The sequence below is a fragment of the Pelodiscus sinensis genome, chromosome 3, assembly GCF_049634645.1.
Source record: "Pelodiscus sinensis isolate JC-2024 chromosome 3, ASM4963464v1, whole genome shotgun sequence".
Taxonomy (NCBI): Eukaryota; Metazoa; Chordata; order Testudines; family Trionychidae; genus Pelodiscus; species Pelodiscus sinensis.
Window position 1 is genome coordinate 8,035,673 of NC_134713.1, and position 22,617 is coordinate 8,058,289.

At 46.4% G+C, this 22,617-nt stretch overlaps 2 long non-coding RNA genes across 4 annotated transcripts in view; both read right to left on the minus strand.

Moving 5' to 3' along the window:
- The window catches only part of LOC142827739 (uncharacterized), a 51,192-nt gene extending 28,952 nt beyond the window's left edge, over positions 1–22,240 (minus strand). The window contains exons 1-4 of one of the 3 annotated variants that reach the window (XR_012902459.1): positions 22,110–22,240; positions 18,399–18,486; positions 16,742–16,869; positions 14,060–14,232 (exon numbers count right to left, since the gene is read on the minus strand). This is a non-coding gene — a long non-coding RNA (uncharacterized LOC142827739). Of the gene's footprint in view, positions 1–14,059; positions 14,233–16,741; positions 16,870–18,398; positions 18,487–22,097 lie in introns of those variants that run through there. The other 2 variants (XR_012902458.1, XR_012902460.1) reach the window with 2 other exon arrangements.
- On the minus strand, positions 1,921–8,195 carry LOC142827738 (uncharacterized). The gene is made up of 4 exons (XR_012902455.1): positions 8,063–8,195; positions 5,957–6,044; positions 4,289–4,419; positions 1,921–2,093 (listed from the first exon to the last, which is right to left on the minus strand). It is a non-coding gene; the product is annotated as an uncharacterized LOC142827738 (long non-coding RNA).
- Positions 22,241–22,617: the final 377 nt, after the last annotated feature.

Here is a 22,617-nt window from a genome sequence, read left to right on the forward strand (position 1 = left end):
CAAGGTGCGGGAGGAGTGTGAGATGCATTCCTTGGGAGGTGCAAGAATGATGGCCCTTGGTGAACAAAGGAAGGTGATGGTGATGAGGAAGATGATTGACTACAGTTTAGGATGTTCTAGAAGGAATGGTGTATGTGGAAATATAGACCTACAGACGTTAGTTCGAATTAACTTTGATAGGCGCTACACACGCGGACCGCTAGTTCGAACTTAATTCGAACTAGCAGAGCGCTTAATTCAAACTAGGTAAACCTCATTCCATGAGGACTAACACCTATTTCGAATTAACTAGTCTGCCCCCCTCCCAGTCCCGGAGCCCTTAAAGGGGCACGGGCTGGCTACGGTGCCCGTGCCACGTGCAAGCCTGCCAGCATCCAGCCAGCAGACTCTGCACCTGGCCCAGCTCGAGTCAGCCACCCGCTGCCAGGCAGCCCTCCGCCTCTTCCCGGGACCAGGCTGGCAGCTCCCGGGAGCCTGCCCAGGTCCGCAAGAGGCAGGCGCCCTCCTGGTCTAGTGCAGACATCGTGGACTTCATCCACGACCTCCGCACTAGGCACCGGAAAGTGGCCGTCTAGGGCAGGATAGCTGCCAGCCTGGCCACCCAAGAGCAGGTTTGCATGAAAATCAAGGTGGTCCAGTGAGACCCCCGACCCTGAGCCCTGAGCTTACAATGGCCGTACTGGGTCAGACCAAAGGTCCATCTAGCCCAGTAGCCTGTCTGCCGACAGTGGCCAACATTAGGGACCGTGGAGGGGATGGACTGAAAACAATGACCAAGCCATTTGTTTCGTGCCATCCCTCTCCAGCCTTCCACAAACTTTGGGCAGGGACACCACTCCTACTCCCTGGCTAATGCCACTCCATGGACCCAACCTCCATGACTTGATCTCACTTCCCTTTAAACTCTGTTCTAGTTGTAGCCTTCACAGCCTCCTGCAGCAAGGAGTTCCGCAGGTTAACTATTTGCTTTGGGAAGAACAACAACTTTCTCTTACTAGTTTCAAGTCTGCTACCCATTCCTTTCCTTTGGTGTCCTCTACTCCTTCCTTATGGGAACTCAGGAAGAACTTTTCTGAATGCACCCTCTCCACCCAACCCCTGCTTTTAGAGACCTCTATCCTGTCCCCCTCCGTCTCCTCTTTTCTAAGCTGAACAGTCCCAGTCTCTTTAGCCTTTCTTCTTCTGGGACCTGTTCCCAACCCCTGATCATGTTAGTTGCCCTCCATTCTCCCAGCCTTTCTCTTCCCCTCTCCCACCTCCTTTTCCCAGTCTCCCCCAGTTTTTTTCAATAAAGACAGAGTCAATGTTGGAAGAAACGTTATCTTTATTTTGTACATCAATAAGAAGGGGGGCTAGGGAAGGGTAAGTCGAAGGAGGTGAGGGAGGAATGGGGTACGAGCCCCCGATGGGGACGACTGGGCTGGCTCTGCGGGCTTCTGGGGGTGGAAGCTCTCCTGCAGCCCCCCAATTGCCCCCTCTCCCCAGATGGCAGCCTGCGGCAAGTGCAGCTGGGCTGATGGCCGAGTGGTGTGATGTGCCCAGTGTGGGTACTCCGGGCACTCCAAGCCAGAACTTCTTTGCAAGCGGGGCACCCCTTAGAACTGTCTGTCCGGGGTGGGGGTCGGGACCCTTTAAGTGCAGCCCTCGGCTAGCCTGAGACAGCATCTCCATGCTCTAAGTCCTCCTTTTATGCCCTGCCGGCACTGCTTCCGGCCATCCTTAAGCCCTGTTCAGAGTCCACTCAATGTGGACTTTCTAGTTTGAATTAGCAAAACGCTAATTCGAACTAGTTTTTAGTTCTAGAAGCGTTAGTTCGAATTAGCTTAACTAATTCGAACTAAGTTAGTTCGAACTAGCGCTGTAGTGTAGACGTACCCTAAGAAAACAAGCTCTGTGTGGTCATGAAAACACTCACACACGTTTTCAATACACCACCACAACCAGTTGCTTTTATTTCAGTAAGACAAAAGTCATACTACAGAATAGAGAGCCTCTTTCTGCATTTTCTTCAAGATTTTCACTGCAAGGCACTTTCTTCCAGCTTCCCAGAGATGATGCCTTGAGAATCTTTGTTGTCATCACTCCCGTGGACCCTGAATAATATGACATTACATTAGAAAACTACAGTTTTAATAAAAATGGCTGAATATATGTGAGATCTCGTGATGAAGAAGTGAGGTCACAGAGAACTGGGTAAGGCCAAAAGATTGTATCTATCTTTAAAAAGGGACCAAACAGGACTGGGAAAATTATGCATCAGTCAGCCACACTTCATTTCTTGAAAAAATACTGAAACTAATTCTGAAATCATTAACTTTTAAGCACCTGGAGGATAACTGACAACATGTCTTTGTCTAGACTAAATCCTGCCGAAACAATCCATTTTCATTCTTTGACAGGATTACTGTCTAGTGGGCTGGGAGATGCCATAGACATGATATAGGTCAGGAAGAGTTTTAGTAAGACTTTGCAAGAGTTGCCCATGAGTTTCTCATGTGCAAACTAGGAAAATGTGGTCTAGGAGATATTTCTATAAGGTGGAGGCACAAGTGGTTGAAAGAACACAATCAAATAGCAGTTGTCAATGGTTCACTTTCAGACTGGTAGGATGTGCGTATTGGGGCCCCACAGTGGTCAGTCCGGGGTCCAGTTTGATTTCCTGTGTTCCTTTGTCTAAGGCTATGTCTAGATTAAATGGAAGATTCGAAAGAGGATATGCAAATTCTGCAGGAATTTCCATATCTTCTTCCGATCTCATTTTCGAAAGCGGAGCTTTCCTGCGGAATTTGCATATCCTCTTTCGAATCTTCCGCAAAGACTAGCCCAGCACATTGCTTTCGAATACAGAGTTCCCCACTTTTTTTGTTCTTAGGTGACCACTCTTATTTGTAACTGCATTAAGCTATTTTATTTTTGCTTGGGTCCACTTTAGCAAGTGACTGAGATTCTTCTGTTGCCTGCCTTCCCTGCTTCATTATTTCCTACTGCTGCTTTTTTAAAGTTCTTTGCTATCTTTGTCAGTGATGATTTTAAGGTTTCTTCCTGGTCAGTAAACAAAAATGTTAAATGGCTCATGGTCAAGAACTAATCACTGCAGAACTCCAAGAAATGTTCTGCTATGAGTCAGGGTGTGTCTACACTCTCCCGTTATTAACAATGGGAGCATCTACACAGCAATTCATGGTTTTGAAACAATATCAAAATAACGGTCAGCTTATTCAGACTTTTTTAAACCTCATTCCACGGGGACGAACTGCTCTTCCGAAATAGCTGCAGTGTAGATGCTGCACTGTTACTATTATGAAATATAGTAGCCCAGTGTCTGTGCGTCTGTAATGCCTTCTCCTTACTCTGTGCTGGTTCGGGCTGCACAGGCCCCCAGACACCCTCCTCCGCAAACGCTGCTTTCCTCCCCCCTTCCTCTGCCCCCCCATCTTCCCCTCCAGGCCCACAGCCCCCAATCTCCCCCCAGCTCTGCTTTCCACCCCCAGCCAGCCAGCCAGCCCCCCCTTCCTCTGCCCCCCCATCTTCCCCTCCAGGCCCACAGCCCCCAATCTCCCTCCAGCTCTGCTTTCCATCCCCAGCCAGCCAGCCAGCCCCCCCCTTCTTCTGCCCCCCCATCTTCCCTTCCAGGCCCACAGCCTCCAATCTCCCCCCAGCTCTACTTTCCACCCCCAGCCAGCAAGCCCCCCCTCCTTCTCATCGCTGCATGGCCCTAAAAGGACCACTTGCCACTGCTTGCTCCCCCCACCAGGCCCCGCCGCACAGCCACGTGGGGGGGAATGGGAGTGAGGGGAAGGGGGGCGGGGTGCCACGCAGGGAGAGGAAGGAGGTGGGCTTGGATGGAAGGGGGTGAAAAGCAGACCTGGGGGAGCATCGGGGGCTGTAGGGGAGAATGGGGGGGCCTGGAGGAATGGGATAGGGAAGCAGCGCTGGTGGGGAGGGTGTCCAGGGGGCGTTGGGGCTTGACGGCAGGAAGACGGGGTGGGAAGCAGAGCTGGGGGGGGATGAGGGGTGATGGGGCTGGACAGGAAAAGGGGCAGCAAGCAGACCTGGCGAGGGGGGGATGTGAAGCCAATGGCCACAGCTGGACCCCAAAGGGCCTCTTGCCAACGCTTGGCCTCCCACCGGGGCCGAGCTGATCTCCCAGGCGGGTAGAATCCAGGAAAACAAAGAAGCCCAGACACGCTTTGAAATATGCCTCCACCAAGATTAAACAATATAGAAAGTGAAGGGAAAATATCTCTGTTCACATAATCATGTCTTCCTTGTGGAATCCTGAACTTACCCATCCTCGACGACAGCATACGAACGGAAAGCAGGAAAATATGGAACGCATATTGTTTGGACAACGATGATAAAAGCAAATGCCTCTCATCCTATAACATCGATTTCTACAATTAGAAGGACACCCAAATCCTGCACCAAAAAACCAAAAAAGTCTTGACTTTCATAAATACACACGAGGGAAAATGAGCGTTGTGACTGCAGTTTTACAGGTGTTTCCCACTCACTAAGACACTACCTAGTCACTCCACTAATCTTTCTGTGCACCATTTTGCTTGATATTTAGTAATTCTTACGTGGCTGCAATTTTGTGCACATTCAATAGCAACCTTTATCAGTGATGATTTTATGTTCTCTGCCAGGTCATTCATAAAAATGTTGAATAGGATTGGTCCAGTAGTGGAGATATTTTCACAGAGAACAATTCAACCAACTCTGAATAGATTTTCACATGCACATCTCAGGCACCTTCCTGATCCTAGGACTATTTCACAGCTAAATTTTGAGCATCATCTGCAATGCATATAAACCACCTCTTCACCTTCCTTTTAGTAGCTCCAGCTGTAGTTTTGGTTCCTTCTGGCTACTAAGTGATGTGCCAGGCAGCGTCACCAATGGAATTTAGCCAGCCAGGATTCTGTGCTGCATCAGGATGACTATCATATTTCAAAGAGAAGGAATGCCTGTCTCTCTGTGTGACTCTGAACAGATTTTTTTTCCCCCTGAAGACTCATTCACGAATACTTTCTTGGTGAGCAGTGGCCACTCTGAAGAACCTGCAGCTTTGAAAATCCTGCCCCGAGGCACGCAACCAAAACTTGTTAAAAATCCTCCAACCTGAGTATTCTACAATTGTTTGTTGGGCAACTGAAACAGATACATACCAGGGTGGCAAATACTGCCCCAAACAGATGAGATCATTCGAAGGAAGAAAGCCAAACACATACCTGTGGGAGATTCTCAGAGAGGTGAGAGTGGGGGCCAAGACACTGGGATTAGGGACCTGGGCTCTATTCCCAACCACGTAACTTCTCAGTGGCAAATGAGCCCTGATATTATAATAGAGGCTATGAAAGCACCGAATTATTAACTCTAGCCAGCAGCAGAAGCAGCATTGTAAATTACAGTCTTCCGGCTGCCGGCTCTGTGCCTGCTCCTAGACCAAAGATATATTGGACGGGGTTGGCATGAATTCATTTTGTCTGTATCCGACCTAGTTGTCCAATTCTGTGATTGCCTGCTTCAGGAATACTCTACATGCCATGCTGAAATAACGGGCTTTCTGTGAAGATGCGGGATAGCTATTTAAGGATACTCCAGTATCCTGAAATAGCATTGCAGTGTGGAAGTAGCCTTTTAAGCAAATTATAGTGTTTACACTGCCCTTAATTCCAAGCATGAATGTCCATTCTGACTTTATGAAGTACGAGGGTAAATTTTAAAGGCCCTTTAGGTGGAAGGAAAGGGTTCAGCAGTGTAAACAGACTTAGTACAAATGTGACCTTATGCTGACTACATCGACCTAAGCTTGCAGTGTAAACCGGCCCTGAAAAGGCAATAGTGTTCATTATAAAAAGAGTCCGATGTTTATCTGAAAGTAAGGGTTAGACAATGTAAGTGCAGGCTAGAGATCCCTCTGCATCATCACCCCTTTTCACCGACATCTTACCTGGTGAAACCTGGAGCACCAGAAAGAAAACAGCAAAGAGCAGATAAAGGATCTTCATGGCTGGAGATGAGCAGGGATCTCAGCGTAGCTGCAGAGAAAATACAAAAAGACAGAGAGGAGACATTTATAGGTTGTCACCGAAGAGCGGGGAGTCTCTGGCCCCACACTCCCATCCGCAGCCAAGTGTGACTCTCCGCCAGCAAGTCGAACAGAAGATGTATTCGTTCACAAGGGTGCAGCATAGCACAGACTGGTTAGCTCAGGAACCAGGAGCAGCCAGTACAATCCATCTTCGGGAGCGGGGGCCGAAAGGCAGAGCCCTGGGCCAACTCCCTGCATCCTAAGACAGCAGAGACTCACACACACACTCAGCACCTGTCTCACCCTATAGTCAGCCCCGCCTCCTCCTTTGTTTCGCTTCCTGGGCAAGAGGGGTTATCTGGTTGCAACACACGCGTGCACACACACACACACACATACACACCCCACCTAGCCTCAGGTTACATGAGAGCCTGAGCCACTCGTGTGTAATTACTGAGCTGGGGCAGCCTCAGGCAGCCTCCCCCACAGTGAGAGTCAAATCCAAAACTCCCATCCCTCACCAGGCTTCAGTGCCCAGGGAAACTGGGGCACCCACACACAGAGACTGCATCTACACTGTAGCCTTCTTCTGAAAAAGCTTATGCAAATGAAGCACGGCATGGAATATTGCCATGCTTTATTTGAATAATTAATTACCAACCGATTTTGAGCAAGAGGCTTTTGCCCTAAAAGGAGCCATGTACACAGCTTGTTATTTTCTTAAAAGACTATTGCAAAAAAAGGCTGCTCATTACTTATGCAAATGAAGTGCAGCAATATTCCACGCCGCGCTTCATTTGCATATGCTTTTCCGCAAGAAGGCTACAGTGTAGACGTAGGCTGAGCTACCCCAATTTTAGACAACAATGGTTCAGTTTATTAGTGAAATAAAGTATATTTTATACCTACTATTACAGCACACACCCATTTATCTGACAGGCCCTGGGAGACATCCAAAACTTGGGAGAACCAGGCCTTTGGGCAGACAAATAGGCAAGAGAATTTCAAGTAGAATCAAAAGGGAACTCGGAAGAGGAAGGGGTCGTTCTGAGCTGCGCTTCACCCCTACATGCTGCAGTGAGGGGAGTTCCCAAGGTGCTGTATGGGCAGAGCCCAAAGGGAGACAGAGAGAAGGCAGAAGGGGGGAAAAGGAGAAGGAAGGGTAATGAAGCAAAGGGAGACAAGAGACTGTTTGGTGCTGCTTTAGCACAGACAGCTCCAGAGAAGAGAGCTGGCCCTACCCCTCACTATTTAAACAGGGGCTTATAGAACGCAGAGTTGTCCATGTCAGGATTCCCTAAAGAAGCAACAAGGAGTTTGTCTGCTTCTGTGGCTATTCCTCTGCTCTTCTTTTTCTTCCCTTTCTCCCTCCTCCACCCTCCTCTGCATTTCCTCATTCCCCATCCCTTCGGCCCTGTTCTCTTTCCCTAACTCCTGCCCTGTGTCTCCCTTTGTCCTTTCTCTCCTTGAAGGCTTTTCATTTCTGTCTTTGCCATAACCCATTCCTCTGTCTCTCTTTCCTGTTTGCTTTTTCTCTCCCTCCTCACTTATTCTTCCCCCTACCTTATCCCTACTTCTTCTTCCCTTTTCCCTGTCCTCATTGCTAATTCTGGAAATCCTCCCAAATCACAGCTCCCACCACGCTAAAGGTAGCTCAGCAGTGGGTGATTCACACAGCGCATTTGGGTAACTAGGATTCCTTGTACAAAGGGAAGTCAGATAACTGGAATTATCCTGCTCATGCTTTTAACTCAACTAACTTTAAAATAGCCATGCTTGTATTTGCATAAACAAAATGCACGGAATTTTGCTACTTATCCAGGAAAGCTGGAATGAAGGCCTGTTCTCCAGCATTGCATCACAGTGGCTCCAAGTGGTTTCTCCAGACAGCTAGAGAGTTCATTCAATTAGTTCAGACACAGAAACAGTTATGACAACAATAGTCTTCTCTTTCTGCATCTCCCAACCATTCCCGAGACAGACCTGTACAGGAAGAGATAGTAAAGTGATCATAAGGGAAACAACCTTAATAGTTACCAGCTTGGGGATGCTCTCAATCGACAGGTGATGACAGTCCCAGTTATTGTCTCTCATGCAGATCTATAAGCTTTAGGGAGTGGGTTTTGATGATACAAACTCTCAATTTTATACCGTTTCTGAAAGCTTGGTTTCTTCTTGGCCAACCTGCTTTGGGCCAATCAGAAAGCACCGTGCCTGTGGGGAAATTCTTAACTGTCCTACTACCGTTTGGATGTTGGAATTTTTGCAACTCTGTCTCTCTGGAGTATTTAGGGTCTTTGTGCAAAACATCTTACACAATCCCAGATTGTGTAAAACATGTTAGGCTACAGCGGTTTGTGTAAAATATCTTGGCAAATATAACGAACATCTGCTCATTTGTCTCTGATCAACAACTTACTTCAACAGGCAACTTCCCATAGGCCTCCCTTTCTTTGGTCAATTTAACACAATGTTATATCCATCTCTAATTGGCATTTTCTCTGTCAGCACTTTCAGCTTCCAGCAGAAATGTCCAATACTGTAAAGTCCTCTCACATTCTTTGATGATTCGTTACATTTTTCGTAAAAACAACGAGGAGTCCTGTGGTACCTTAAAGACTAAGGCTAACACTACAGCGTTATTTCAAATTAACTTATTTTGAACTAGTTGTTTCGAAGTAAGCTTATTCGAAATAACGCATCTAGACCCAAAAACTCATTTGAATTAGCGTTTTGCTAATTCGAATTAGCACGTCCACACTAATTGGACACTGGGTCGCAGGGCATCAGGTCAGTAGCTGCTTTGTGTGGCTTCTATCTTAGGTTATCTGAGGCTCATGCTTAAAGGGACCCCTCTGGACAGCCGGTTCTCAGGTTTTTCGCTTGCTTGCCTACCTCGCCGAGGGACAGCAAAGCATTTTCCTCTCTGCCTGCCTGTTTCAGTCGTTCTCATTGGGGACGGTGCTGCACTTGGCACCCTGGAGCCCGAGCTGGCTCTGGGCATTTTGGTGCAGTTTTTGAACTTGTTGCTGCAAGTGTGTGGAGGGTGGGGCAGAAGGGACAGGGGGTGGAGGAAGCGGGAGGGGGAGCATGAGAAGGCAGGAACCTGTCCACCAGGTTCTGGAGGTGACCTCTGAGGTCACGGCTCTGCTCCTCCAGCACCTGCAAGCTCTGCTGCCACAGCAGAGTTCCACACGGACCCAGTGCTCCTGGTTGCGGAGATGCTGCTCTAGTAGCCACAGGTGCCGCCGCTGGTACTCCTCCTAGTCACAGGTGTGCCTGCTGGCCCGGGTGCGTGTGGTTGTTCCAGGCGGGGGGTTGTGCCCTGCACTAGTAGGTGCTCCGGCTTTGGTGAAACAAGAGCAGTGGTCAGTTCTCCCTGGGGAAGGAAATCAGAGTGGCCACCAGGGGAACCTGGGAAGGACTAGCCTCCAGCTAGTTCGAATTAAGTGACTACACAGCGCTTAATTCAAACTACTTATTTCGAATTTGGCATTGCTCCTCATAGAATGAGGCTTACCAAGTTCGAATTAAGCGCTCCGCTAGTTCGAATTAAATTCCAACTAGCAGCTTTTATGTAGAGCCACTATTAAAGTTAATTCGAACTAACGGGTGTTAGTTCATATTAACTTTGTAGTGTAGACATACCCTAACTGATTTGTTTGGGTATAAAACTTTGTGGGTCAAAGCCACTTTGTCAGATGCAGATGCAAGTGGTTTTGACCCACGAAATTCTGAAAACCTGAAAATGGTTCCTCGGCCAAATAAAATTGGGAAACACTGTTATAGACTAACAAAACATGTAGATGGTATCGTGCGCTTTCGTGGGCACCGCCCACTTCTTCAGCTGACCTGAGTTATTCTTAGAGAATAAGGAAACTTGAAATAAATAGGAGAAGGGAAAGGGGAGGGGAAGAAAGATATTCTGTCACCCACTCCCCTACCTCTATGCATAAAGTATCAGGAGAAAGGGTGCTAAACCTGAGTAGATAAAGATCAACGTCAGTGGATGGATAAGGCAGGAAGGATACCATTCAGAAAGTAGTTAGCACCTTCAGTGATAAAGGTTCCACCACCCCATATCTCAATTAAAAGTCCATAATTAATTGAATTGAATTTGCATATGTATTGTGATTCCAAGCTTTTCCTGTGGATTTGGCTTGAGCGACTGGCCTGTGACAAGAGCGCCACCACGCTCACTACTGGTCTATCCAGCTATGTAGACACTCTTCTCAAACCCTTCGTAACCAATACCCCCAGCTATCTCCGAGACACTATTGACTTCCTAAAGAAACTACAAAACATCGATAACCCCCCCAATAATACCAACCTTGCCACCATGGATGTAGAAGCTCTATATACCAACATCCCACATGAAGACGGATTACAAGCAATTAGAAACACTATCCCAGAGGACACTACTGCCAACCTGATAGCAGACCTATGTAACTTTGTTCTCACCCACAATTATTTCCAGTTTGAGAACAACTTATACCTCCAGATCAGCGGCACAGCCATGGGTACACACATGGCCCCACAGTATGCTAACATCTTTATGGCTGACCTAGAACAACGTTTCCTCAACTCCCGTCCCCTTTCACCCCTCCTCTACCTACGGTACGTCGATGACATCTTTATGATCTGGACGCATGGTCTACATCTTTATGATCTACACCCCACCATCAACCTCAGTCTGGACCATTCTACACGAGAGATCCACTTCCTGGACACCACCGTACAAATCAACAATGGAAAATTAGACACCACTCTCTACAGAAAACCCACCGACTCATACAGTTACCTACATGCATCCAGCTCCCATCCAGAACACACCACGCGATCCATCGTCTATAGCCAAGCCCTTCGATACAACCGCATCTGCTCTAATCCCACTGACAGAGACCAGAAGCTTCAGGATCTCTACCAAGCATTTATAAATCTCAACTACCCACCCAGAGAAATAAAAAAGCAAATTGAAAGAGCCAGACGAATACCTAGAAACCATCTACTTCAAGACAGACCCAAGAAAACCAACAATAGAACACCACTTGTCATCACCTACAACCCCCAACTTAAACCTGTCCAACACATTATCAATAAACTACAGCCTATATTGGAACAGGATACCATACTCAAAGAGGCTCTGGGAGACAGACCCATAGTCTCCTATAGACAACCACCTAACCTCAAGATGATTCTTACCAACCACCACAGGACATACCACACTAATACCAACCCTGGTACCTTCCCTTGCAACAAACCCCGTTGCCAGCTTTGTCCACATATTCATTCTGCTGATACCATTATTGGACCTAACCAAGTGAGTTATAAGATCAAGAACACATATTCCTGCGCATCCAGAAATATAATCTATGCTATCATGTGCCGAAAGTGTCCGTCTGCTATGTACATTGGACAAACATCTCAGACACTTCGCCAAAGGATTAATGCCCACAAAACAGATATCAGACAAGATCACAAAGAGAAAACAGTTTCTTGCCATTTTAACCAGAAAGGACACTCTCTCAATGACTTGACCACCTGCATTCTGCTACAAAGACCTTTTACATCTGCACTTGAAAGGGAATCCTCTGAACTGTCATTCATGTTAAAATTCGACACTTGCCAACAAGGACTTAACAAACATTTGAACTATCTCACCCATTACCAAGACAGTTTCCCCAATTATCACCTCTAATACCATTAACTCACAAACATCCCACTCTCCCTACCTCTAATATCATCAATTCACAGACACATACCTTCCTTCCTTCCCCCCCCCCCCCCCCGCATCCCCCTCCTGTTCTGCAATGTGATTTGTCCTTTTCATATTTGTTCATTTTTTTAATTGTATCCTTTGGTATATATGGTTGTGACTACTTTCTTCCACTATTTGATCTGAGGAAGTGGGTCTGGCCCACGAAAGCTCATCATCTAATAAACCATCTTGTTAGTCTTTAAAGTGCTACATTGTCCTGCATTTTGCTTCAGCTACCCCAGACTAACACGGCTACATTTCTGTCACCTTCAGATCTGTGAGATTATGGTTTGATAAACAGAAATGTTCTGCCACTGGCTTCTGAGCATTTTTAACTGTTAATTCAAACAAAGGGGTTTATCTCGGAATCGCGCTTCTCTGCCTCATGGATATGCAGGCAGTTATTCTGGGATAGTCAGTTTCCAAAATGGCGAACGGACATGAACATGCTAATGAAGCACGGGATATTTAAATCCTGCACTTCATTTGCAATTTCAGTCACCCTGATTGGCCTCCCTAGTTTGAATTAGGGGGTTAGTGTAGATGTACCCTTTGAGATCTGGATGACCCCCGGTCCCACAGTGAAGCTACCAAAATCTTCTAAAGAACTGGCAGTGTCTTCTTTAGTCCTTGGCAAAATCATAGAAGGAATCTTCAAGAAATCCATTGTGAAGCTCTTGGAAAAGAGGAAAATGGTCAGGAATTGTCAAAATGGATTCACCAAGAGAAAATCATGCCTTGCCATCCTGATTGCCTTCCATGATGAGATAACTGGTTCTCTGGATATGGAGAAGGCAATGAACGTGATATAGCATATTTGAATTTAGCAAAATTTTAATATTTTCCCCCTGGTACTCTTGCCAGCAAGTTAAAATATGGATTGGACAAATGGACTGTAACGTAGACAGAAAGCTAGATAGATCATCTATCTCAACAGAGGCTCGCTGTCTGGTTGGCAGTCGCTGTCAAGGAGATAATTGGGTTATCTCCTCATAACTTTGGAGGGGAAGGATAGAAAGCGAATGGGCCACCATGAGGAACAGAGCACAAAGAATGGAGGAAATACAGGGCTGTTGAATGGGTTACATTATTCAGGAGTTATAAAAGATGACGTTTGATATTTGAAAGCTGTTTTGGGGGGAGAAATTTGAGAATGAACTTGCCTCTCCCCATTTTTTTCTGATTATTGTTATAGAGAGATTGGATCTGAGCTCAGCAGACTATATAAAATGCACTGCCACTGTTTATTAAAAGAAAATAAATTCCCCTTGGGAATTCTTGCAGGGTGAAAGACTGAGGAAATAAGGATGTGGGCCTGCACAGAAGGATGGGGCTATGAGGAGGAGATGGATAAATGGGTAGAGGAAGAAATGTGTGTCTGTGTTTGTGTGTATGTGTGGGGAGGGGTGGTTTCACAGCTACAGGGGATAGAAGAGGGCAGGATGGGTTGAGGGTTAGCAGAGGAAGTTGAGGATTTAGGGTCGATGGAGGGATGTCAGCGTTCAATTCTCTTCTCCTGTGGGCATGCTGAGATCTACAGAATCTCAGACGCTCTGCAGGACTCCAAGCCCTTCTCCCTCCTTGCTGTGTGTCCTTACATCTGCAGATCCCTTTCCATGTGACCTGGGATAAAGAGGGGGATGGGAGAGAAGAAGGAGGGTTGGAGGGCATTTGAAGTTTGATCACGTGACACCCAGAAAGCACACGGTTAAGGTAACTATCACCCCATGGACTGGGCTGTGTGTGGGGCAGGGCTCTGCTTTGGAGCAGGGTAGCACTAGGTTAACATGGCTGGGGAAGCCTGGCTGAAGCAGAGGCAGGTGTCCCAGGTGGAGATGGGTTGTAGGAACGAGGGGCTTAGCTCAGTGTCAAACTTGGGCTGAGGTCTCGTGCGTGAGGTTCTGCCTGTGATATGTGAGCCCAGCAGCAATGGACAGGACACCAACTACGGGCTTAACAGGATGGGAGGGAAGGAGACATGGGAAGGCAGGGTGGCTACCTGTCATGAGGAACGTCATGGGGAATGATGAGGCAGTTGGTAGAGAAGAGGAGAGATGCACTGCCCGTCTTCTCTCACTCGCTTACAATTGCTGTGACAGCCATGTAATAATCACGTCAAAGTCTAGGGACTTAGAACACGGAGGAGATTTCTGTCACTGTCCCTTTTAGCAACTCCACCTTGAAAATGTTTCAAAACACGGCCATCATCCCCATTGCTCTGTATGAAAACAAGCTCTGCGGGCTCATGAAAACACTCACACATGTTTGCAATACACCAGCACAACCAGTTGCTTTTATTCCAGTAAGACAGAGGTCATAATGCAGGTTAGAGAGCCTCTTTCTGGATTTTCTTCAAGATTTTCACTGCAAGGCATTTTCTTCCAGCTTCCCAGAGATGATGCCTTGAGAATCTTTGTTGTCATCTCTCTCGTGGACTCTGAATAATATGACATTACATTAGAAAACTACAGATTTTATAAAAATGGCTGAAAATAGGTGAGATCTCGTGGTGAACAAGTGAGGTCACAGAGAACTGGGAAAGGCCAAAAGATTGTATCTATCTTTAAAAAGGGACCCAACAGGACTGAGAAAATTATAGATCCATCAGACAGACCTCATTTCTTGGAAAGATACTGAAACTAATTCTGAAATCATTAACTTTTAAGCACCTGAAGGATAACAGTCAACATGTCTTTGTCTAGACTAAATCCTGCCAATACAATCCATTTTCATTCTTTGGCAGGATTACTGTCTAGTGGGTTTGGAGATGCCATAGACATGATATAGCTCAGTAGGAGTTTTAGTAAGAGTTTGCCACAGTTGCACATGAGTTTCTCATGTGCAAACTAGGAAAATGTAGTCTAGGTGATATTACTATAAGGTGGAGGCACAAGTGGTTGAAAGAATACAATCAAACAGCAGTTGTCAATGGTTCACTTGTGGTGTTCACATTGGGGCCCCACAGTGGTCAGTCCGGGGTCAAGTTTGATTTCCTGTGTTCCTTTGTCTAAGGCTATGTCTAGACTTTGCGGAAGATTCGAAAGAGGATATGCAAATTCTGCAGGAATTTCCATATCTTCTTCCGATCTCATTTTCGAAAGCGGACCTTTCCTGCGGAATTTGCATATCCTCTTTCGAATCTTCTGCATAGACTAGCCCAGCCCATTGCTTTCCAGGACAGAGTTCCCCACTTTTTTTGTTCTTAGGTGACCACTCTTATTTGTAACTGCATTAAGCTATTTTATTTTTGCTTGGGTCCACTTTAGCAAGTGACTGAGATTCTTCTGTTGCCTGCCTTCCCTGCTTCATTATTTCCTACTGCTGCTTTTTTAAAGTTCTTTGCTATCTTTGTCAGTGATGATTTTAAGGTTTCTTCCTGGTCAGTAAACAAAAACGTTAAATGGTTCATGATCAAGAACTAATCACTGCAGAACTCCAAGAAATGTTCTGCTCTGAGTCCGGGTGTGTCTACACTCTACCGTTATTAACAATGCGAGCATCTACACAGCAATTCATTGTTGTCAGCTTATTCAGACTTTTTTAAACCTCATTCCACGGAGAGGAACTCCTCTTCCGAAATAGCTGCAGTGTAGATGCTGCACTGTTACTATTATGAAATATAGTAGCCCAGTGTCTGTGCATCGGTAACGCCTTCCCCTCGCTCCGTGGTGTTTCGGCCTGCTCAGGCCCCCAGACATTCCCCTCCACCAGTGCTGCTTTCCTCCCTCCTTCCTCTGCCCCCCCCCATGTTCGCCTACAAGCCCACAGCCCCCAATCTCCCCCCCAGTTCTGCTTTCCATCCCCCAGCCAGCCAGCCCCGCCCCTTTCACTCCCTGCGTGGCCCCCAAAGGACCACTTGCCACTGCTTGCTCCCCCCGCCGGGCCCCGCTGCTCAGCCACGTGGGGGGGGAGTGGGAGAGACGGGAAGGGGGGCGGGGTGCCACGCAGGGAGTGGAAGGAGGCGGGCCTGGCTGGAAGGGGGGTGGAAAGCAGGGCTGGGGGGGCTGTATGGGGAGGATTGGGAGCCTGGAGGAAGGTGGGAGGGAAGCCAGCAGTGCAAGGGGCCGTTTGGGCTCCCCCACGGTGGGAGGGAAAGGAAGGGTGGTGACATACACGGCCCCACCCCCTGGCCATGTACGTCACCGACCCGCCCCCCTCCCTCGCAGCAGCCCTCCTGAGCAGGCAGCACTCAGCCAAGCTCCACGGCGGAAGGGAAGAGGAAGGGGGGTGGGGAAAGACATAGGGAAGAGAGAGGCAGGAGGGGGAGAAGAGAAAGAAAAAGACAGAGAAAGAGGCAGGAGGCAGAGGAGAGCTGAGAGAGATGGGGGGAGGCAGTAGGAGAGAGAGAGCGCTCAGGAGAGAACACCTGAAAATCCCGTCTTATGATGGGCTAATTGGCTAGTTATGAAATAGCTCCTCACCAGAGCCATTCTAAGTAATATTTCCCCCATGCTTCTTGGGGCTCTAAATCTATGTGGTGCATCCACATAATGGGAGCCTGCTTCAGACTAATTTTGAAGCTCCCCTGTAGTGTGGACGCTCTATATTGAAATAAGTTATTTCAGAATATATCTCCGGAGTAGCTTATGCCCATATAATGATGGTCTGGCACTTATAGGTGCTTTGACAGAATTGACCCATGGACAAACTAATGCTGATGTAACTGGCTCTGTGCTGTCCTCTTTCAAGCACTGTCCTATGGATTGTGCTGGAGCTGATGCTGATGTAGCCAGGTCTCAGAGGAGTTGCTCTTGGCAACTTGAGGAAGGCAGCTCTAAGTAAAAGACGTCAGTAAGTGAGCTCACAGGCGGGCTGGATCCAGGAAAACACAGAAGCCTGGACAGTGCTTTGTCAAACGCCTCCACCAAAATTAAACAATATAGAAAGTGATGGAAAAATATCTCTGTTCACATAGTCATGTCTTCCCTGTGGAATCCTGAACTTACCTAATGACGACAGCATACGAACGGAATGCAGTGAAATATGGGACGCATTTTGGAATAACAACGATGATACAAGCACATGCCTCTCATTGCAGAGCATCGAATTGCACAAAGAGAAGAACACCCAAATCCTGCACCAAAAACCAAAAATAGTCTTGAATTTCATAAACACACATGAGGGAAAATGAGTGTTGTGTTTGCAGTTTTACGGGTGTTTCCCACTCGCTAAGACACTGCCTAGTCACTCCACTAATCTTCCTGTGCACCATTTTGCTTGATATTTAATAATTCTTACATGGCTGCAATTTTGTGCACATTCAATAGCAACCTTTATCAGAGATGATTTTATGTTCTCTGCCAGGTCATTCCTAAAAATGTTGAATAGGATTGGTCCAAGAGTGGGGATATTTTCACACAGAACAATTCAACCAACTCTGAATAGATTTTCACATGCACATCTCAGGCACCTTCCTGATCCTAGGACTATTTCACAGCTAAATTTTGACCATAATCTGGGAAGCATGTAAACCACCTCTTCACCTTCCTTGTAGTAGCTCCAGCTGTAGTTTTGGTTCCCTCTGGCTGGTACACTGATGTGCCAGGCAGTTTCACCAATGGAATTTAGCCAGCTAGGATTCTGCGCTGCATCAGGATGACTATCATTTTTCTAAGAGAAGGAATGCCTGCCTCTCTGTGTGACTCTGAACACATTTTTTTTTCTGAAGACTCATTCACGAATACTTTCTTGCTGAGCAGCGGCCACTCTGAAGAACCTGCAGCTTTGAAAATGCTGCCCCCAGGCACACAACCAAAACTTGTAGAATACTCAGGTTGGAGCATTTTTAACAAGAGTTTGTTGGGCAACTGAAACAGAGAAGTGCCAGGGGTGGCAAATACTGCCCCAAACAGATGAGATCATTCCAAGGAAGGAACCCAAACACATACCTGTGGTAGGTTCTCAGAGAGGTGAGAGTGGGGGCCAAAACACTGGGACTAGGGCTCTACTTCCAACCACGTAACTTCTCAGTGGCAAATGAGCCCTGACATTATAATAGAGGCTATGAAAACACCAAATTATTAACACTAGCCAGCAGCAGAAGACAGCATTTTAAATTATAGTCTTCCAGCTGCCGGCTCTGTGCCTGCTCCTAGACCAAAGATATATTGGGTGGGGTTGGCATGAATTCATTTTGTCTGTATCCGACCTAGTTGTCCAATTCTGTGATTGCCTGCTTCAGGAATACTCTACATGCCGTTCTGAAATAACGGGCTTGCTGTGAAGACGTGGGATAGCTATTTCAGGATACTCCGGTATCCTGAAATAGCATTGCAGTGTAGATATAGACTTGGAAGCAAATTATAGTGTTTACACTGCCCTTAATTCCAGGCAGAATGTCCATTCTGACTTTATGATGTACGAGGGTAAATTTTAAAGGCCCTTTAGGTGGAAGGAAAGGGTTCAGCAGTGTAAACAGACTTAATACAAATGTGACCTTATGCTGACTACACCGACCTAAGCTTGCAGTGTAGACCGGCCCTGAAAAGGCACTAGTGTTCATTGTAAAAAGAGTCCGATGTTTATCTAAAAGAAAGGGTGAGACAATGTAAGTGCAGGCTAGAGATCCCTCTGCATCATCACCCCTTTTCATCGACATCTTACCTGGTGAAACCTGGAGCACCAGAAAGAAAAGAGCAAAGAGCAGATAAAGGATCTTCATGGCTGGAGATGAGCAGGGATCTCAGCGTAGCTGCAGAGAAAATACAAAAAGACAGAGAGGAGACATTTATAGGTTGTCACCGAAGAGTGGGGAGTCTCTGGCCCCACACTCCCATCCGCAGCCAAATGTGACTCTCCGCCAGCAAGTCGAACAGAAGATGTATTCGTTCTCAAGGGTGCAGCATAGCACAGACTGGTTAGCACAGGAACCAGGAGCAGCCAGTACAATCCATCTTCGAGAACGGGGGGCCGAAAGACAGAGCTCAGGGCCACCTCTCTGTATCCTGAGACAGCAGAGACTCACACACACACTCAGCACCAGTCTCACCCTTTAGTCAGCCCTGCCTCCTCCTTTGTTCAGTTTCCTGGGCAAGAAGGGTTATCTGGTTGCAACACACACACACCCACACACACACACACACACACCCCACCTCAGGTTACATGAGAGCCTGAGCCATTGGTGTGTAATTGCTGAGCTGAGGCAGCCTCAGGCAGCCTCCCTCACAGTGAGAGTCACATCCAAAACCCCCATCCCGCGCCGGGCTTCCGTGCAGTGCCCAGGGAAACTGGGGCACCCACACCCAGAGACTGCGTCTACACTGTAGCCTGCTTCCGGAAAAGCTTATGCAAATGAAGCGCAGCATGGAATATCACCATGCTTCATTTGAATAATTAATTACCAGCCGATTTTGAGCACAAGGCTTTTGCGCTAAAAGGAGCCGTGTACACAGCTTGTTTTTTTCTCAAAAGCCTCTTGCACAAATATGGCTGCTCATTACTTATGCAAATGAAGCGCAGTGATATTCCACGCCGTGCTTCATTTGCATGTGCTTTTTTGAAAGAAGGCTACAGTATAGACGTAGCCTGAGCTACCCCAATTTTAGACAACAATGGTTCAGTTTATTAGTGAAATAAAGTATATTTTATACCTGCTATTAAAACACACACCCATTTATCTCAGAGGCCTTGGAGACAAATATGCAAGAGAATTTCAAGTTAGACTCAAAAGGGAACTCGGAAGAGGAAGGGGTCATTCTGAGCTGCGCTTCACCCTACATGCTGCAGTGAGGGGAGTTCTCAAGGTGCTGTATGGGCAGAGCCCAAAGGGAGACAGAGAGAAGGCAGAAGGAGGGAAAAGGAGAAGGAAGGGTAATGAAGGAAAGGGAGACAGGAGACTGTTTGGTGCTGCTTGAGCACTGACAGCTCCAGAGAAGAGAGCTGGCCCTACCCCTCACTATTTATATAGGGGCTTACAGAACCTAGAGTTGTCCATGTCAGGATTCCCTCAAGAAGCAGCAAGGAGTTTGTCTGCTTCTGTGGCTATTCCTCTGCTCTTCTTTTCCTTCCCTTTCTCTCTCCTTCACCCTCCTCTGCATTTCCTCATTCCCCATCCCTTCTGCCCTGTTCTCTTTCCCTAACTCCTGCCCTGTGTCTCTCTTTGTCCTTTCTCTTCTTGAAGGCTTTTCCTTTCTGTCTTTACCGTAACCCATTCCTCTGTCTCTCTTCCGTTTGCTTTTTCTCTCCCTCCTCACTTCTTCTTCCCCCTACTTTATCATAAGAACATAAGAACGGCCGTACTGAGTCAGACCAAAGGTCCTTCTAGCCCAGTATCCTGTCTGCCAACAGTGGCCAGCTCCAGGTGCCCCAGAGAGGGTGGACCGAAGACACGATCAAGCGATTTGTCTTCTGCCATCTTTCTCCAGCCTCTGACAGACAGAGGCCAAGGACACCATTTTATCCCCTGGCTAATAGCCTTTTATGGACCTAACCTCCATGAAATTATCTAACTTCTCTTTAAACTCTATTATAGTCCTAGCCTTCACAGCTTCCTCTGGCAAGGAGTTCCACAGGTTGACTACATTCTTTGTGAAGAAGAACTTTCTTTTATTAGTTTTAAACCTGCTACCCATTAATTTCATTTGGTGTCCTCTAGTTCTTCTATTATGGGAACTAATAAATAACTTTTCTTTATCCTCCGTCTCCACACCACTCATGATTTTATAGACCTCTATCATATCCCCCCTCAATCTCCTCTTCTCTAAACTGAAACGTCCCAGTCGTTTTAACCTCTCTCGTACGAGACCCGTTCCAAATCCCTAATCATTTTAGTTGCCCTTTTCTGAACCCTTTCGAAGGCCAAAATATCTTTTTTGAGGTGAGGAGACCACATCTGTACACAGTATTCAAGATGTGGGCGTATCATAGTTTTATACAGGGGCAGTAAGATATTCTGGGTCTTATTTTTTATCCCTTTCCTAATAATTCCTAGCGTCCTATTTGCCTTTTTGACCGCCGATGCACACTGCGTAGAAGTTTTCAGAGAACTCCAAGATCTCTTTCTTGATTTGTTGTAGCCAAATTTGCCCCATCATACTGTTCGTATAGTTGGGGTTATTTTTCCTGATGTGCATTACTTTACACTGATCCACATTAAATTTCATTTGCCATTTTGTTGCCCAGTCACTCAGTTTGGTGAGATCTTCTTGGAGTCCCTCACAGTCTGCTTCTGTCTTTACTATCCTAAACAGTTTGGTATCATCTGCAAACTTTACTACCTCACTGCTTACCCCTTTCTCCAGATCTTTTATGAATAAGTTGAAAAGGATTGGTCCCAGAACAGACCCTTGGGGGACACCACTAGTTAACCCTCTCCAAACTGAAAATTTACCATTTATTCCTACCCTTTGTTTCCTGTCTTTTAACCAGTTCTCAGTCCAAGACAGGACCTTTCCACTTATCCCATGGCCATGTAATTTACAAAAGAGCCTTTGGTGAGAACCTTGTCAAAGGCTTTCTGAAAATCTAAGTATATGATATCAACTGCATCCCCCTTATCTGCATGTTTGTTAACTCCTTGAAAGAACCCTTCCGGATTTCCCTTTACAGAAACCATTTTGACTTTTGTCCAACAAATTATGTTCTACTACATGCTTCACAATTTTATTCTTTACTATTGTTTCAACTAATTTGCCCGGTACTGAAGTTAGACTTACCGGTATGTAATTGCCAGGAATGCCTCTAGAGCCCTTTTTAAATATTGGTGTCACGTTGGCTACCTTCCAGTCATTAGGTACGGAAGCTGATTTATAAGATAGGTTACAAACCACAGATAATAGCTCAGCAATTTCCCATTTGTGTTCTTTTAGAACCCTTGAATGAAAGCCATCCGGTCCCGGAGATTACCCCTACTTCTTCTCCCTTTTTCCCCTTTTCCTCATTGCTAATTCTGAAAATCCTCCCAAATCACAGCTCCCACCATGCTAAAGGTAGGTCATCGGAGAGTGATTCACACAGCACATTTGGGTAACTAGGATTACTTGTATAAAGGGAAGTCAGATAACTGGAATTATCCTGCCCATGATTTTAACGCAGGTAGCTTTAAAATAGCCATGCTTTTATTTCCATAACCGAAATGCATGGAATTTTGCCACTTATCCATGAAAGCTGGAATGAAGGCCTGTTCTCCAGCACTGCATCACAGTGGCTCCAAGTGGTTTCTCCAAACAGCTAGAGAGTTCATTCAAGTAGTTCAGACACAGAAACAGTTATGACACCAATAGTCTTCTCTTTCTGCATCTCCCAACCATTCCCGAGACAGATCTGTACAGGAAGAGATAGTAGAGGGATCATAAGGGAAACAACCTTAATAGTTACCAGCTTGGGGATGCTCTCAATCGACAGGTGATGACAGTCCCAGTTACTGTCTCTCATGCAGATCTATAAGCTTTAGGGAGTGGGTTTTGATGATACAAACTCTCAATTTTATACCGTTTCTGAAAGCTTGGTTTCTTCTTGGCCAAACTGCTTTAGGCCAATCAGAAAGAACCCTGCCTGTGGGGAAATTCTGAACTGTCCTACTACCGTTTGGATGTTGGGATTCTTGCAACTCTGTCTCTCTGGAATAATTTAGGGTCGTTCTGCAAAACATCTTGCACCATCCCAGATTGTGTAAAACATGTTAGGCTACAGCGGTTTGTGTAAAATATCTTGGCACATATAACGAACATCTGCTCATTTGTCTCTGATCAACAACTTACTTCAACAGGCAACTTCCCATAGGCCTCCCTGCCTTTGGCCAATTTAACACAACGTTATATCCATCTCTAACTGGCATTTTCTCTGTCAGCACTTTCAGCTGCCAGCAGAAATGTCCAATACTGTA